This window comes from Bufo bufo, chromosome 4, assembly GCF_905171765.1.
Source record: "Bufo bufo chromosome 4, aBufBuf1.1, whole genome shotgun sequence".
NCBI classification, from domain to species: Eukaryota; Metazoa; Chordata; class Amphibia; order Anura; family Bufonidae; genus Bufo; species Bufo bufo.
In genome coordinates, this window is record NC_053392.1 from 323,089,252 (window position 1) to 323,105,568 (window position 16,317).

Below are 16,317 nucleotides of genomic sequence, written 5' to 3' on the forward strand. Positions count from 1 at the left end.
CTTTAGAAGGTTCATATGTAGGGAGAAATGCCGATACCAGGGCCTTTAAGTCTCACAGATATGTGATTTGAAGAACAATTATAGACAAGGTAAAGATCAATAAGCTTAAAATATACCTTCAAAAAAATATAGTTATCTCATGTCCATTGTTGCCTCATACATTTCTTTATATTTTATACCATATTTGTTTGAGCGCAAATGTGATAATGCTCCTCAATTTCTATCTGTAGTAAGGCTAATTTCATACAAGCCTTCAGGATGAACACATGCACTAACAGCATCATATGTCCTTGTGTATGTGAGTTAATGACTGGTAGACACGAGCATTACATATCACAACCAATTGGGAAAAATGCTGCTGTCGGTTGGTCCTGGGAACCCATGCACAGTGCATACTTTGAACTAAGGATAACTCTATTTCAGCAAAGAAACTGCCTCTTACTTTCCTGGTGCTCCTTTTTCCATGCTGCCCACTATCTACACTGCATCCCTGCACTCCTTATTTAGGGCAGAGCTAAGGAGTCATAATGTATGTGTATGTGAGCATATAGTGTGCACGTATGCCAGTATGTACTGAGTGTGTGTGCATGCATGCATATAGTAAATGTGTGCATTTGTGTGTGTGTGTGCATGCCAGCATGCTAGTGAATGTATGCATGTAGTGACTGTGTATAAGTGAGCATGCCTGTAAAAAGTAAGAGTGCCTGTGGCTGCATGTGTGCTCCTTGTTTTTATTGTTTTGCAATGATTTTTTATTACCTTTACAAGTGGGTGAGATATCCTCATATACAATATATATTTATTGTGATATTTATTCCCATATAAAAATAAATAAATGTAAAAATCAGTCCTGTCTTCATTCTCACTAAGGTGTATTCTCATCTCAGTGACTAATCAATGATGACAATTCTTCCCTGCATCCCATGCACATGAAGTTTAGGGATAATGTATTTCTAAAATTCATGGGATTGCTTTGTGCTTATATTTATTAATATTTTTTGTGACACAAATGTTGTATAACACACATGCTTGATTAAATCTCATCTGCAGCCAGTCATAATGTTTTGTGCAAACAGTTGATTTATGTCGCTGATATAATACATTTCTTAGACAGCTCCCTTAATTACTTTCATTTATTTCTAATCTACTTAATGGCTTAGTAGAGTAATGCTTGACTAAATATGCATTATGCTCTCTTATTTAAACTCCTAAAACAATTTTCTGCTATGCCAAATGCAAACACTTCTTATACACACAGTAAACCATGGTGCTATGAATAAGAGCACAGATGTCGAGAATTTATTTCTCATTTAAAAGAAAACATCATTGTTAGACAAATTTACAAACAATATTTTTCATCTCTTTGCAGTTTTATTTGGAGTTTTTGCAGATATAACGCAGGCCATTTTTAAAAAGGTGGTTTACATGAATTGTGTTGTTTATGACATTTTTGAAATGATATTTTAGATCCTGTCTGTGGTTGATTTATCTCAACATTTCAAAAGACTTTGACAGCGCACAAGAAATGATAGTCTGTACTGGACATTAAAACTAAATTATTAGATCGAGGCCGCTTCTACAAATATATTAATAAAAGCCGTAATAGCTTAGCTTAGCTCTATGTGACGAGAAAAACCCAACTTTGTCCCCACTATCACCTGTTCCGCTAAATCTATTTTCCAAGACTCCCATGCAGTAGCAGAGGAATTTAGGGAGAGATTTATTAAGACTAGCGGGCACTTTCTGATATCCCCTGTGCTGCCGTAGGATGTGCCTAATGTTTGCTGAGGTGCAGGTGGTGCAGGCATCCTCTGGCAGTCAGTGTGCCTAAACAGAAATCTACAAGTTGCTGTCGATTTCTGGCCTCATTTCCATCTGAAAACTTGTATAGATTAAGATAAATTTGTCACTGTCCACTCCTACTTCCCACCATTACCATGCTCCATATGTGTATGAATATATATACAGTGCTGGCCATAATTATCCATACCCCTGGCAAATTTTGACTTAAAGTTACTTTTATTCAACCAGCAAGTAATTTTTTGACAGGAAATGACATAGGTGTCTCCCAAAAGATAATAAGATGATGTGCAAGTGGCATTATTGTGGAAAAAAATACATTTCTCAGCTTTTATTTACATTTGAGCAAAAAGTGTCTAGTCCAAAATTATTCATACCCTTCACAAACTGTCACAGTCTATGGGAAAATCAAAAGTTCTATACCATTCCAAATAGTCCAAGCTGTTCTAAAGCATCCCAATTACCCTGATTAATTGGGAACAACTGTTTTAATCAACTCAACAGGTGAAAAACAGCAGCTCTCTGCAGTTGGTTTGTGGACAGTCATGGCTAAGACAAAGGAGCTCAGTGAGGACCTGCGGCTGCGCATTGTGGCTGCTCACAAGTCAGGAAAGGGCTACAAGGCCATTTCTAAATGTTTTCATGTTCCAGTGGCTACAGTGCAAAGTACTATTAAAAAATACAAGATGTTCCGCACTGTGGAAAATCTCAGAGGACGTGGTCGGAAGCCAAAAGTGACACCTGTGCTGGCCAGGAGGATAGTTAGAGAGGTGAAAAAGAATCCAAGGATCACCATCCTGGTGAATCTGGGCTCTGCTGGTGGCAATGTCTCAAGGCAGACAATCCAACGGACACTGCACACTGCTAGGTTCCACGGATGCCGACCAAGGGGGACGCCAGATAAGGCACACAAAAGCTCGCTTGGCCTTTGCAAAAGCTCATCTGGACAAAGAAGAAGACTTCTGGTCTTCTGTGTTATGGTCAGATGAAACAAAAATTGAATTGTTTGGTCACAATGATGTTTCCTTCATTTGACGTAAAAAAGGAGAAGCCTTCAACACAAAGAACACCATCCCCACTGTCAAACATGGTGGCGGGAACCAAATGCTTTGGGGGTGTTTTTCAGCCAATGGATCAGGCAACCTAATCACAGTAAACGGCACCATGAAAAAAGAGCAATACATGAGGATTCTCAACGACAACATCAGGCAGTCTGCAGAGAAACTTGGCCTTGGGCACCAGTGGACATTTCTGCATGACAATGACCCAAAACACACAGCAAAAGTGGTGAAGAAATGCTTAGCAGACAACAACATTAACGTTTTGGAGTGGCCCAGCCAGAGTCCAGACTTGAATCCAATTGAGAATCTATGGAGGGAGCTAAAGATCAGAGTGATGGCAAGAAGACCCTCCAACCTGAAAGATTTGGAGCTCATTGCTAAAGATGAATGGGGAAAAATACCTGTGGAGACATGAAAAAAGCTGGTCTGCAATTATAGGAAGCGTTTAAATGCTGTAATGGCCAATAAATGCTTTTCTATTAATTATTGAGAAGGGTATGAATAATTTTGGACTGGACACTTTTTGCTCAAATGTAAATAAAAGCTGAGAAATGTTTTTTTTTCCACAATAATGCCTCTTGTACATTGTCTTATTATCTTTTGGGAGACATCTATGTAATTTCCTGTCAAAAAATTACTTGCTGGTTGAATAAAAGTAACTTTAAGTCAAAATTTTCCAGGGGTATAAATAATTATGGGCAGCACTGTACATATATGGAGAGAAACAGTGAGGGCAGCAGCAGTGAGCATGGAGCATGTCTGCACAGTTTAGTAAACAGAAGACAAGGAGCATTACTAAGGGACAAAATAGGCCACTTTAGGGCTATTTATATAATAGAAATCTACAATTTCAGTAATTAACGTACATTATAAAAATTGTCAGTATCACTGTCCCAACACATTACAAAAAAAAAAATGACAGTTACACATCAGACTCACATTGTTTTTTAGTCTTTTAGTCTAAGACTAGGGTTGAGCGAACCCGAACTGTAAAGTTTGGGTTCGTACCGAGCTTTAGGATTTTTTCACCCCGGACCCGAACCGGAACATTTCAGTAAAAGTTCGGGTTCGAGTTCGGTGTTTGGCTATTTAATGGCGCTTTTTGAAAGGATGCAGGGCAGCCAATCAACAAGCATTTAACTAGTATGCCCTTAGAAACCATCACAGCCATGCCTACTAATGGCATAGCTGTGATTGGCCAGTGCAGCATGTGACCCAGCCTCTATATAAGCTGGAGTCACGTACCGCTGCACGTCACTCTGCTGTTACTAGTGTAGGGAGAGGATGCTGCTGCTGTGAGGGACAGAATAGGAAATAATCTATCTGATATCAGAACTTGTTGTTAACTCTGCGATCTACAGCGAATTTTGCTGCATATGTGCCAGGGACAATAATTTAATCCTGTTCTTTTAGTTCAGTGGGCACCATGTACCCATTTTTGTAAGTGTACCTGCACTGCATATGTGCCAGGGGAAGGGGAAATAATATAGGTAATCCGTCTGTGAGTTCAGGGACCCAGGGGGTGACATATTCAATATTTTTTTCTGTAAAGTACAGTCCAAGTAAATACATCTGTTCGTTTCTGTGGGGACTAAATTTTTTTTCTAAAAAGTACATTTGCACTGCAAATCTGATAGTGAAATAAAATCAGTAAATTCATCTGTTTAACTGTGGGTGAAAAAAATCATTATTTTTTTTCCATAAAGTACCTTTGCTGCCTTTGCTGCATTTGTGACAGTCCAATACAAGCGTTAGATACTGCTGTTATATTCTGGTTTGAAAAAAACACCCATTTTGTGCTAGATACTACATTTGCAGCCTTTGCTGCATTTGTGACAGTCCAATACAAGCGTTAGATACTGCTGTTATATTCTGGTTTTAAAAAAACACCTATTTTGTGCAAGATACTACATTTGGGGCCTTTGCTGCATTTCTGACAGTCCATTACAAGCGTTAAATACTGCTGTTACATTGTTGGTTGACAAATTAACTTTTTTTGTGACCGTGAAATAATTGTATAAAATTCGCATGTCACACTGTTGTGTGACCTCAAGAAATATTTCCTGTTTATGACACCGGCACTGCCTTACTGTCAGTGAACTTAATTGTTGACTATTGGCGGTTACATTGTCGTCTGACATAAACCCTCTGTTAGTTTGGTAGGTGAACGCAAAGAATGAGGAGAGCGGCAAATAAGGGACGTGGCCCCGGTCGTGGTGCTGCTGTTGTTGGTGGAGCTCCTGTTGCTGGGAGAGGACGTGGTCGATCTGTGCCAGCTACACGCACAAGTGAAATACCTTAATCAGGTTTGAGTAGGCGACAGAACCTTCAGCGTTATTTGGTAGGGCCCAATGCAGCTCTACGAATGGTGAGGCCCAAACAACTACAGGAGATAGTAGATTGGGTGGCTGACAGTGCCTCCAGTTCCATTACATTGTCTCCCACCCAGTCCCTTGCTGAAAGATCAAAGTTGGCACCTGCAGTCCATGGCCATCAGTCTTTCACCTCACCCCCTTGCAAATCAGCCAAGCAGTCTGAGCCCCAAGTAATGCAGCAGTCTCTTCTGCTTTTTGATGACTCTGCTAGCAGGGTTACGCAGGGCCATACACATAGCCCTGCCCCAGAAGTGGAAGAGAATGAGTGCACCGATGCCCAACCACTTATGTTTCAGGATGAGTACATGGGAGGACCACCTTTATGCCTTGGAGGTGCTGACCTGCAGCCAGTGTATTGTCTGAATGTTTGTTTAGCACAGCAGGAGGGGGTTATCAAAGAGAAGCGCACCTGCCTGTCAACAGCCAATGTGGACAAACTTTCGTTTATTAAAATGAACCAGGCAGGGATCCCACAGGACTTGTCCGTACCTTGTGCAGAATAGACATGTATACCAGCCTCACCCAGCCATTGTTGTACTCCAGCGCATTTTCTCTTTATTTTATTTTTTTATATTTCCCAATGTTTTGGGGTCTACCAAAATTTGGAAAAATAATAATAATAAAATAAACAAAAACAAAAACCAGGTGTTGACTATCTCCTCCACTGCCGCTTCCACCTTCACTGCCACATCCACCGCCTCCGCAACCTCCTACTCCATATGGACTTCCACCTCCTAGATCAAGATTATTTTTTATTTTTACGTATTTTATGTTATTTAAAGTCATTTCCCTATCCACATTTGTTTGCAGAGCACTTGCCATGCTCTTACCACATTTTGCTGCCTTTTGCAGCCCTCTAGACCTTTCCATTACTTTTTTAGAGCCATTTTAGTGCTCCAACTCGAACTTTTTTGTGAAGTTCGGCCGAACCAGTTGAACCCGAACATGCAGGTGTCTGCTCAACTCTATCTAAGACCGATTGTCTGTAGTTTTCATGCCCCTTGGCTCTGGCACTTAAAGGGAACCTGGCACCATGTTATAGAGCCGGGGGAGCTGAGAAGATTAGTATACAGGTTCATGGGAAAAGAATTAGTATAACCTGTATTTCATTCATTGAAATTCCTGCTCATTTTGGGCTTTGAATTCCAGGAGGCGGTGCTATCAGTGATTGACAGCTCTCTGTGTATACACAGTCATAGAGGGAAAGCTGTTATACAGAATCTTTTCCCACAAAACTATATATCAATCTGATCAGTTCCTCCTGCTTTATAACATGCTGCCTGCAGATCAAACACCATGTTTAACATAACAGATTCCTTTTAATATCTGCATTTATGGTTTTTAGATACCTGCTGATTATTATTATTATTTATTATTAAAACGCCATTCATTCTATAATGCTGTACATACAAAAAGGGGTATACATACATAATACAGACAATTGCACTAAGCATGAACAAAACGAGTTACAAACTGGAACAGAAGTAGAGAGGGCCGTGTCTGTGAGGGCTTACAATCTACATGGTATGGGAGAAGGACATAGTAGGAGAGGGTAAAGCTGATCATGGCGGTATAGAGGCATCAGGGTCACTGGTTGTAATCTTGTCTAAAGAGGTGGGTTTTTAGGTTTCTTTTGAAGGATTCTACTGTAGGTAAGAGTCTGATATGTTGGGGTAGTGAGTTCCAGAGGATCGGGTATGCACGGGAGAAATCTTGAAGGCGATTGTGGGAAGAGATGATAAGAGAAGAGGAGAGAAGAAGGTCTTGTGAGGATCGGAGATTGCGTGTGGGGATGTATTGGGAAAGTAGCTCAGAGATGTAGGGAGGGGACAGGTTGTGGACAGCCTTGTATGTAATATATACTTTGAAATGCTTTATGCCCATTTGTCTGTAATTCATAAGAAAAGGACAGACCCATTACAATGTTACTCTTAATATCCTTTCTTAATGTTGAATATTTCCTAAAGCCCTAAAATCTTGCTCCTTACTTCCCTAACCTTAACCAATCCTATTAGGTTGGTTTTCTCCCTTCTAAGAAAGCCCATGACAATACCACCAATGTTCTCACTGTCATCCATAGAGCTCTTTCTGATATGCATTTTATCAACTGATGCAGAATTTTTTTTTGACCTTGTGTCCTGGCCTATAATCACTGTGGTCATGGAGCATGTAGGCTTGATTTTCAACATAAAATCTTCTCTTCTTATGCCTACTGGTTTGTGAAAGCGTTGCTTGGTCCTATTGTCTTTTTTTTTTCTTTCTCCTATTTGTCAATGTATATTTTAAAATTGTAATTAAAAACAGAATTGTAAAAAAGACCTTGGCATGCTGAACATGTAAACCTATGAACATTATGGTCTTTATATTATTTAGATATGAATGTAGCTTTTTCAACTGCCTACTTCCATGTAAATAATAAAAATGTACAAGAACGTCCCTGTTTCTTTATTCTCTTATTATTTCACTCTGTAAAGCTGCAGTTTGCACTTCACAGCTGCTCTTCTCTCTCTTTAAATATAGGTTTCTCCTGAAAGCTTTTGAAACAGTCTTTGTTACACACAGTACCATCTGTTCAGCAAAATACGCACAAACTTCCCTGCTTTCCCTTTCTCCTCTCTGCCATTTCTATTAGTTTTGTGTATGTTACTCCAATATTCACACCTCTGGATTAGCACATAAAGGGAAGACACTCCCGCGCTGAGGTATGAATACCCACATAACATATGCATTCAGGGAGCTATCAATGCAAAATTTCCATACACTTCAAAGCAATGTTTCAATGAAATTCTATATATGTAAATTGGCAATGGAATATTAATAGAGATGATGGAATTGATTCTAAAATAATCGGATTCATCATGAATTTCACAAAAATTTGTCTTCAAAACTAATCTAAAGTTTTGGCGATTCGCCTTGGACAACACCGTTTTGTTTTTAAAATTCGGCAAACTAGCAAGGGAAACAGGGCAGGGAAGATGAAGATGGATCACATGATGTGGGTGGGGCTACGGCTGGTGGGTTTGCTCACAATGCTATTAAATAAAATGTATCTGTATAGTGCCACCTGCTGTTTGTTATTTTTCTTATTTCTTGTCCATCTCACTGAGGTGCTTGCACGTGCTGTTTAAATCTTCGCTTGCCACCAGCCATATCTTCTGTTACAGGCAGTTACAGGGAGAAAGCTGCAGCAGAAAGAACACCCCCTGAGCTGCCAGAGAATCTAACAGAACAATTGACGCAATGAATAGGGAGCTCTCTAGTTCCATATGAGGTAGAGGGATGGTTATAGCTTTGTTAGAACGAGATTGTCATGACCTATATGATGTCTTATTTTCATTTTTACATCAATCATGGCATAATCCCATTAAAGGTTTTCTATCTTGTCACTGACTTTACTACACAGTCATAAATTCTGGGGGTCATTTATCAAACTGGTGCAAAGTAGAATTGGCTTAGTTGCCCATAGCAACCAATCACAGAACAACTTTCATTTTACTACAGTGCTTCTCAATCTGCCTCTCCATGCATGCGGACAGAAAATAAGGTCCTTTGTGTTTCTAGGTGATAATCTCCCTACATATGCTTTCTAAAAGACAAACTGTTTGTTCCGCATGGCAGCCAATAATGCAGTATGCTTTGTATGCTAATTTGAAGGAAATATTTTATCTGCTAGTTAAAACCAACAGATAGTAACACATACAGTGCCTTGCAAAAGCATTCACCCCCTTGACTTTGTTTGTATTTTGTTACATTACAGCCTTAAAGTCAATGTCTTGTTAATCAGAATTTTATGTGATGGATCAGAACACAATAGTCTAAGTTGGTGAAGTGAAATGAGAAAAATATGTAAATAAAACTATTGTTTAGAAATAGAAAACAGAACATTGGCATGTGCGTATGTATTCACCCCCTTTGTTAGGAAGCCCCCTAAAAAGCTCAGGTGCAACCAATTACCTTCAGAAGTCACATAATCTGAACTGACGTCTGCCTGTGTGCAATCTAAGTGTTACATGATCTGTCATTATATATACACACCTTTTTGAAAGGGCCCAAAGGCTGCAACACCTAAGCAAGAGGCATCACTAACCAAACACTGCCATGAAGAACAAGGAACTCTCCAAACAAGTACGGGACAATGTTGTTGAGATGTATAAGTCAGGGTTAGGTTATAAAAAAATATCCAAATCTTTGATGATCCCCAGGAGCACTATCAAATCAAATGGAAAGAACATGGCACAACAGCAAACCTGCCCAGAGACGGCCGCCCACCAAAACTCACGAACTGGGCAAGGAGGGCATTAATCAGAGAGGCAGCACAGAGACCTAAGGTAACCCCTTGAGAAGCTGCAGAGTTCCACAGCAGAGACTGGAGTATCTGTACATAGGACGACAATAAGCCATATGCTCCATAGAGTTGGGCTTTATGGCAGAGTGGCCAGAAGAAAGACATTCATTTCAGCTAGAAACAAAAAGCCACGCTGTAAGTTTGCAAAAAGGCATGTGGGAGACTCACAAAATGTATGGATGAAGGTGCTCTGGTCTGATGAGACTAAAATGCAACTTTTTGGCCATCAAAGAAAACACTATGTCTGGCGCAAACCCAACACATCACATCACCCAAAGAGCACCATGCCCACAGTGAAACATGGTGGTGGCAGCATCATGCTGTGCACATGTTTTTCAGCAGCTGGGACTGGGAAACTGGTCAGAGTTGAGGGAAAGATGGATGGTGCTCAATACAGGGATATTCTTGAGCAAAACTTGTACCACTCTGTGCGTGATTCGAGGCTAGGATGGAGGTTCACCTTCCAGCAGGACAATGACCCCAAACACACTGCTAAAGCAACACTTGAGTGGTTTAAGGGGAAGCATGTAAATGTGTTGGAATAGTCAAAGCCCAGATCTCAATCCAATAGAAAATCTGTGGTCATACTTAAAGATTGATGTTCACAAGCGCAAACCATCCAACTTGAAGAAGCTGGAGCAGTTTTGCAAGGAGGAATGGGCAAAAATCCCAGTGGTAAGATGTGGCAAGCTCATAGAGACTTATACAAAGCGACTTGGAGCTGTGATTGCCGCAAAAGGTGGCTCTACAAAGTATTGACTTTAGGGGGGTGAATAGTTATGCACATTGACTCTTTCTGTTATTTTGTCCTATTTGTTGTTTGCTTCACAATAAAATAAAAAAAAACATCTTCAAAGTTGTTGTCATGTTCTGAAAATCCATGTTAATTCCAGGTTGTGAGGCACCAAAATACGAAAAAAGTCAAGGGGGTGAATACTTTTGCAAGGCACTGTCTTCTTTTTTCTACTCAAATTTTTTTTTCTGATTGCAGATTTATTCTGTTTCCTGAACATGATTATGGGGGTGGTCAGCTTGCTTGAGCTGTTCTTAACCACATTTACACAGCATTAAAAAAAAATCGCTTCACGGCGCAGCCTCATGGTCCATAGTCGCAATGGACAGAAGGGGCCTCATTGACCTCTATAGGAAAGATTTTTAGGCATGTTCTGTGACCTGTGCAGAGGTCATTGTACAAGGAAAAAATAACTCACCTACTTTACCTAACTGCACTAAAGTGATCTGTGCAGACCAAAAAGTGGTGCCTATTATTAGGCTTAGTGGCCAGTGCAAAAACTGTAGGATTTTATGGTTTTAGTTTAAATATAGATATTGACATGGAAAATTAAAATTAACATAATAAAAAATTATTTAGAAATATGTTAAACATAAAATTGTGATTTAAACAATAGGCCGTTTTCTGATGACACATTCCCTTTAACTATACCTGCTGAGGCACTGCTTATCATTCTGCCTCTCATCTCCCCTTAATTTCAGATTACCCCTTATATCCCAGTATGTGCTGTCTAAAAGACAAACAGTTTTTTAGCAATAGCAACCAATCACAGCAAGGCCAATTTTCTAAATACATATAACAGTAAAAGCAAATATATTATTATAACTAATTTACAATGGAACTGATTTAACGCAGTCTAAGTCTACTTTCACACTGGTGTTTTGGCTTTCCATTTGTGAGATCCATTCAGGGCTCTCACAAGCGGTCCAAAACGGATCAGTTTTGCCCTAATGCATTCTGAATGGAAAAGGATCTGCTCAGAATGCATGAGTTTGCATCAGTTCCGTCTCCATTCTGCTTTGGAGGCGGACACCAAAACACTGCTTGCAGCGTTTTGGTTTCCGTCTGATGAAACTGAGCCAAACGGATCCGTTCTGACACACAATGTAAGTCAATGGGGACGGATCCATTTTCACTGACACAATCTGGCACAATAGAAAACGGATCCGTCCTCCATTGACTTTCAATGGTGTTCAAGACGGATCCGTCTTGGCTATGTTACAGATAATACTAACGGATCCGTTCTGAACAGATGCAAACAGTTGTATTATCTGAACGGATCTGCACAAAACGCGAGTGTGAAAGTAGCCTAATGTGTGACACACGTGGCAGTATCTAACAATACCTGTTACAACTAATGGGCTAAAAGCTTTGAATAATTAGGTTTAATTGTCTTTTCTTTTCTCCATGTTAACATTCAACAGATCAATTAAGATGATTAGTTCACTGACCTGTTTATTCTGATGGGGAAAATCAATGATCTTAGCAGAGATGTACACTAATCTGCTTAACTCCCTCTAAATCTATTAAATAATCTAAATGTCATTTATCCAGACACTGACTTGGACAGTGTAGAATTATTATCACTATTTTATGCAATCTGTCTGTCCCTCAATAAAAATAAAAAAAACATTCTCATAATCACAGCCATAGTTGCTTATTCTGAAGCCTAAGGGTACCTACCCACAGGGCAGATTTGGATGCAGAAAATCTGCATGAAATTCACACCAAAACCACATTAAAAATGCGATTAGGCACGTTTTATGTGGTTTGTTGCAGATTTTGGTGTGGATTTTCTGTTTATGTTATTGAAGACTAAGGAAAATCACTCTACATAAGGTTCTGAATAGTACACATAACTGACCTACTGCAGATTTCAAAAACCACATGGTAGGTTAATTTCTATATGGATAAAAAAAAAAAGCAAAGTGTACATTTGTCAAATCGCATTCACTTTGCTCATAATGCGTTACACCTCAGGTTTTCCACACAAAAAACTAGGCGCAAAAAAAAGGGGTTAATCCACATTATTTGCAGTTACCCTTAGCACCCTGTACACATTAGTGTATCAGCTGAACCCTCCATTTGGTGCGACTGACTGACAATCTAATGAGTATGGGGAGCTCTCATTTCCATCAGGGAAAAGAAGGACCTGGCAAATTGAATTTTTTTTTCTCCCCACACTTTTGTTCTCCTGTGAACTGAGCGTGTATGTGTACAGTGCAACCGAGAGCGAGCTGGGAGAGATAACTATCAGTGAAACAATTGTTCGGTTGAAGCTATTGAAGCTGTATGTGCACTTTTAGGCTGAAACAAATAGACTCAAACATGAGCAAAATATTACATCCATATGTGCTAGTCAAACATCTCTTTCCAAAACTTAGAACATCAATATGGAATTGTTGTCCCCTTTTGATTCTGGGCCAGTGAGATACACCATATCAAACACATTTTATAGGCTTTTTTATTCTTGGGAGCATTCGCTCAACATAAAAGGAAAAGGCCTTCTCCAAACGAAGAACGCAATATCTTAAATTTTAATATATGTAACCTTTTATTATAAGTATGGGAGCTCATTCCAACCCATAAAAAACAACCCAGAATAACATTGCTCATCCACCAAACTTTACAATTGGCATTACACAGTTGGGAAAACATGCTTCTGTGTCAGAGTACTAGAGAGTAAGGCTGTTTTCACATCAGCATTATTTTAATTTTTTTGCTCTGTTCTAGGAGCAGAAGAATGAAAATAATGGAAGTGCTGGATTCGACCCATTTTTTTTTATTTTTATGAACTCTGTGACTGAAGCCCCAAACGGAGCCTGCGATGCAGATGTGAATGTAGCCTAAGCATCATTTCATTTTTTCCTAATAAAACATGGTTTATCAAATGTTTACCAATTTGAATGCTAATTTTTGTCTACGGGGGCTGCATAGATACAGGCCTGATCTTTCGCAACTGTTAGCTAAAGCTGGGGCTGAACTATCAGCATATCAATTTACTTTTGAACAATAATTAACAAACCCATTAAGCTATTCGACATGACATTTTATTGTAAAATAAGTAGAATATATCTGCATAGAAAAATAGCTTTTATGGGTTTTATATATTACACAATGGTGTAATTATGTGAGTTATTTAGTTTTGTTTTCAGATCACAATTAGAGAAAAACAATATCTCAACATCAAATTGATCCAAGTCAGTTTTCCAACCTTGCCTGATGGCCAAACATCATATTTGCCAGCTCTGCTAGTTTATTATATGAAAAGAATGAAGAGTTCCCCAGAAAACTGATTACCACTAACTGCATTTATAGCTTCTACCAAGCTTAAATTGCTTTCCCATGTATGGAGTCTTTCTGTTATTTGGAGATTAGCCATGCCTATGTTACCTTAGCACAAGGTTCCTTATAATATTACAACAGTACAAACTAGCCACTACCTACTATTATATTGAGCATTACCCTGCAGATAACATTTTCTCACACCAGCAGTAAACTGATAATGGATTACCTATCTGTGTAGGAGTTTTATCTCTCTCTGCTGACTGCCACAGAAGGACAATGAAAATGAAAAAATGCCAAATAAAAAGCTAAAAATATATATTTTCCAGAAATATTGAGTTTAAAAACCATATCCCTTTCTGTAGAGCAGGTTACTCAGGAAATGCAAATGCAGATCTGAAAACTGGCAACCAACGAAATTTGAAATGGGAAACACTTCACTTAAGTGGATCACAGTTCAAATAGCCTGTTTGTGGTTTTAATGTAGGCCCACAACATAGTATCATGCTTTCATTTATGCATGAAGGCTGATAGTACACCTGAATAAATATATTTCGGAGGCTTATTACTTAACCTTTATAAATACAAATGCCTTCAAATATAGTTATCAGCAGTCCATCCAGTGACAACATTAGACATGAAAATGGTAATTAAGTGATCCAACCATAGCCTGTGAAGCAGGTCACAATCATCAATGTCTGTGGCTTTTTCACTTCATGCTCTCTTCAATTATAAAGTTAATGAGAAGTTTAAATGAAAGCATCTCTGGAGAAGAAATTGATACAACATACGTCAAGGGCTGTGTAAGGCAAGGTTCCTAAGGATTATTATTGATGATATTTTTCCTTTACCCAATTCAATATGTTAGAACACTAACAAATGGCATTGCTTGTACCATACATAATAGATGACATGCTAGCATAGACACACAACATCATTATGGACCATCCACAGAAGTGCCTTCATAGCATAAACCAAACCAAATTACACACACGAAGCACAAATTACTTTGGCTTTAGCTCTAAGGCTACATTCCTACATGTAAAACGTCCATTTTTTTTAACGGTCATTGCACAGATGTTTTCAAAACCATTAATGTTTGATGGCCTATTCACATGACCGTTTTTTAATGGCCTGTGAAAGTAGCACATATCCTATTTTGGCTGTTTTCACGGACTGACAGCCCCCATACAATTAAAGGGGGACATTTTTAACAGCCGTCTTTTAGAAAGCAACTGTTAAAAAAAAAATGGTCAATAAAAACAGGCCATTTTGCCACTGTATAAATGTAGCCTTATTAATATTTCCTTTCTAAATAATAACCTTCCCACCATATACACCATTTTTTGATTAAATGTATAAAGAAGATATAAGAACAGATAACATTTAGAAAAACATTGTCACATTTTCTAGCATTCCTAAATTTTGCTCCACATATAGTGCCTTGCTAAGGCTAGGTTTGCATCTCTCTTTGGCATTCCAGTAGTCTGTTCTGGCAGAGGAGCAGACTACCAACCAGAATTAATGTATCCAGCCTAGCCAGACACTGCCAGGCTCTGACAGCTCCCCATTTACGATAATGAGATCTGAACGGGAACTGATGGGTATCTGACATAAATGTCAAAATCCAAAAAATACTGCTGCATACCATTACAGTGAATAGAGATCCGGTGGTGTCCAGCTATGCCAGATACAGTAATTCTGCTAGTCTTCTCCTCTGCCAGAACAGAGTACCGGAATGTCAAATGGATATGTGAACCTAGTCTAAAGTAGTCACCCTCCTTCTAGTCACCCTCCTTCTAGTCACCCTCCTTGTGGTTTTCCATATTTTGCTGCATTAGAGCCTGCAATAAAATGGGACAGCACAGTGGCTCAGTGGTTAGCACTGGTACCTTGCAGCAGGTCCTAGTTTTGAATCTGACTATGAACAGCTGCATGGAGTTTGCATGTTCTCCCCGTGTTTGTGTGGGTTTCCTCTGGTTTCTTCCCACACTCCAAAGGCATACTGATAGGGAATTTAGATTGTGAGCCACATTGGGGACAGCTTGATGCTAACATGTATAAAGTGCTGCGGAATATAGCAGCACTATATAAGTGCGTAAAATAAATAAATAAAATTATTTTATATAATGGATGACAAAACAGTCCAAATTGTTACAGTTGGTTTAACCCCCTCCCAACATCCGTTGTACATGTATGGCGAATGTCGAGTCTTTAAAGATGGCGCCCACTCCAGAGTGCAGCGATCACCATAACCACCAGGTTTCAGTTGTTTTAAACAGCAGACACCCAGGGCTAATGTCTGTGATCGGTAATAACTCTGATCACAGACATTTAGCCCCTCAGATAGCATGGTCAATTATGACCATGGCATCTGAGAGGCTTTTCCCCAAGAGCCTGAGCGGCTTCCCCATGCTGAGAGCGTTCATTCTCTGTGGTAGCCTCGGTCCCCCTGAAGGATCAGAGGCTACCATAGCAATAGTTCCTACCATAGGCTGCAATAGTAATTCATAGCAATCTATAGGACAAGCGATCTAACAATTGCACACACAAGTCCCCTAATAGAACTTATAAATGTTAAAAAATCCCCCCTTTCACCCGTAATATTAAAAAAATTATAATTATAAAAAATTACCGCCGTGTCCCAAAATGCCCGTA

At 39.3% G+C, this 16,317-nt stretch overlaps 1 protein-coding gene across 1 annotated transcript in view; it reads right to left on the reverse strand.

Moving 5' to 3' along the window:
• Window positions 1-16,317, reverse strand: part of SIM1 (SIM bHLH transcription factor 1) — an 86,591-nt gene that overhangs the window by 15,765 nt on the left and 54,509 nt on the right. The window lies entirely within an intron of this gene.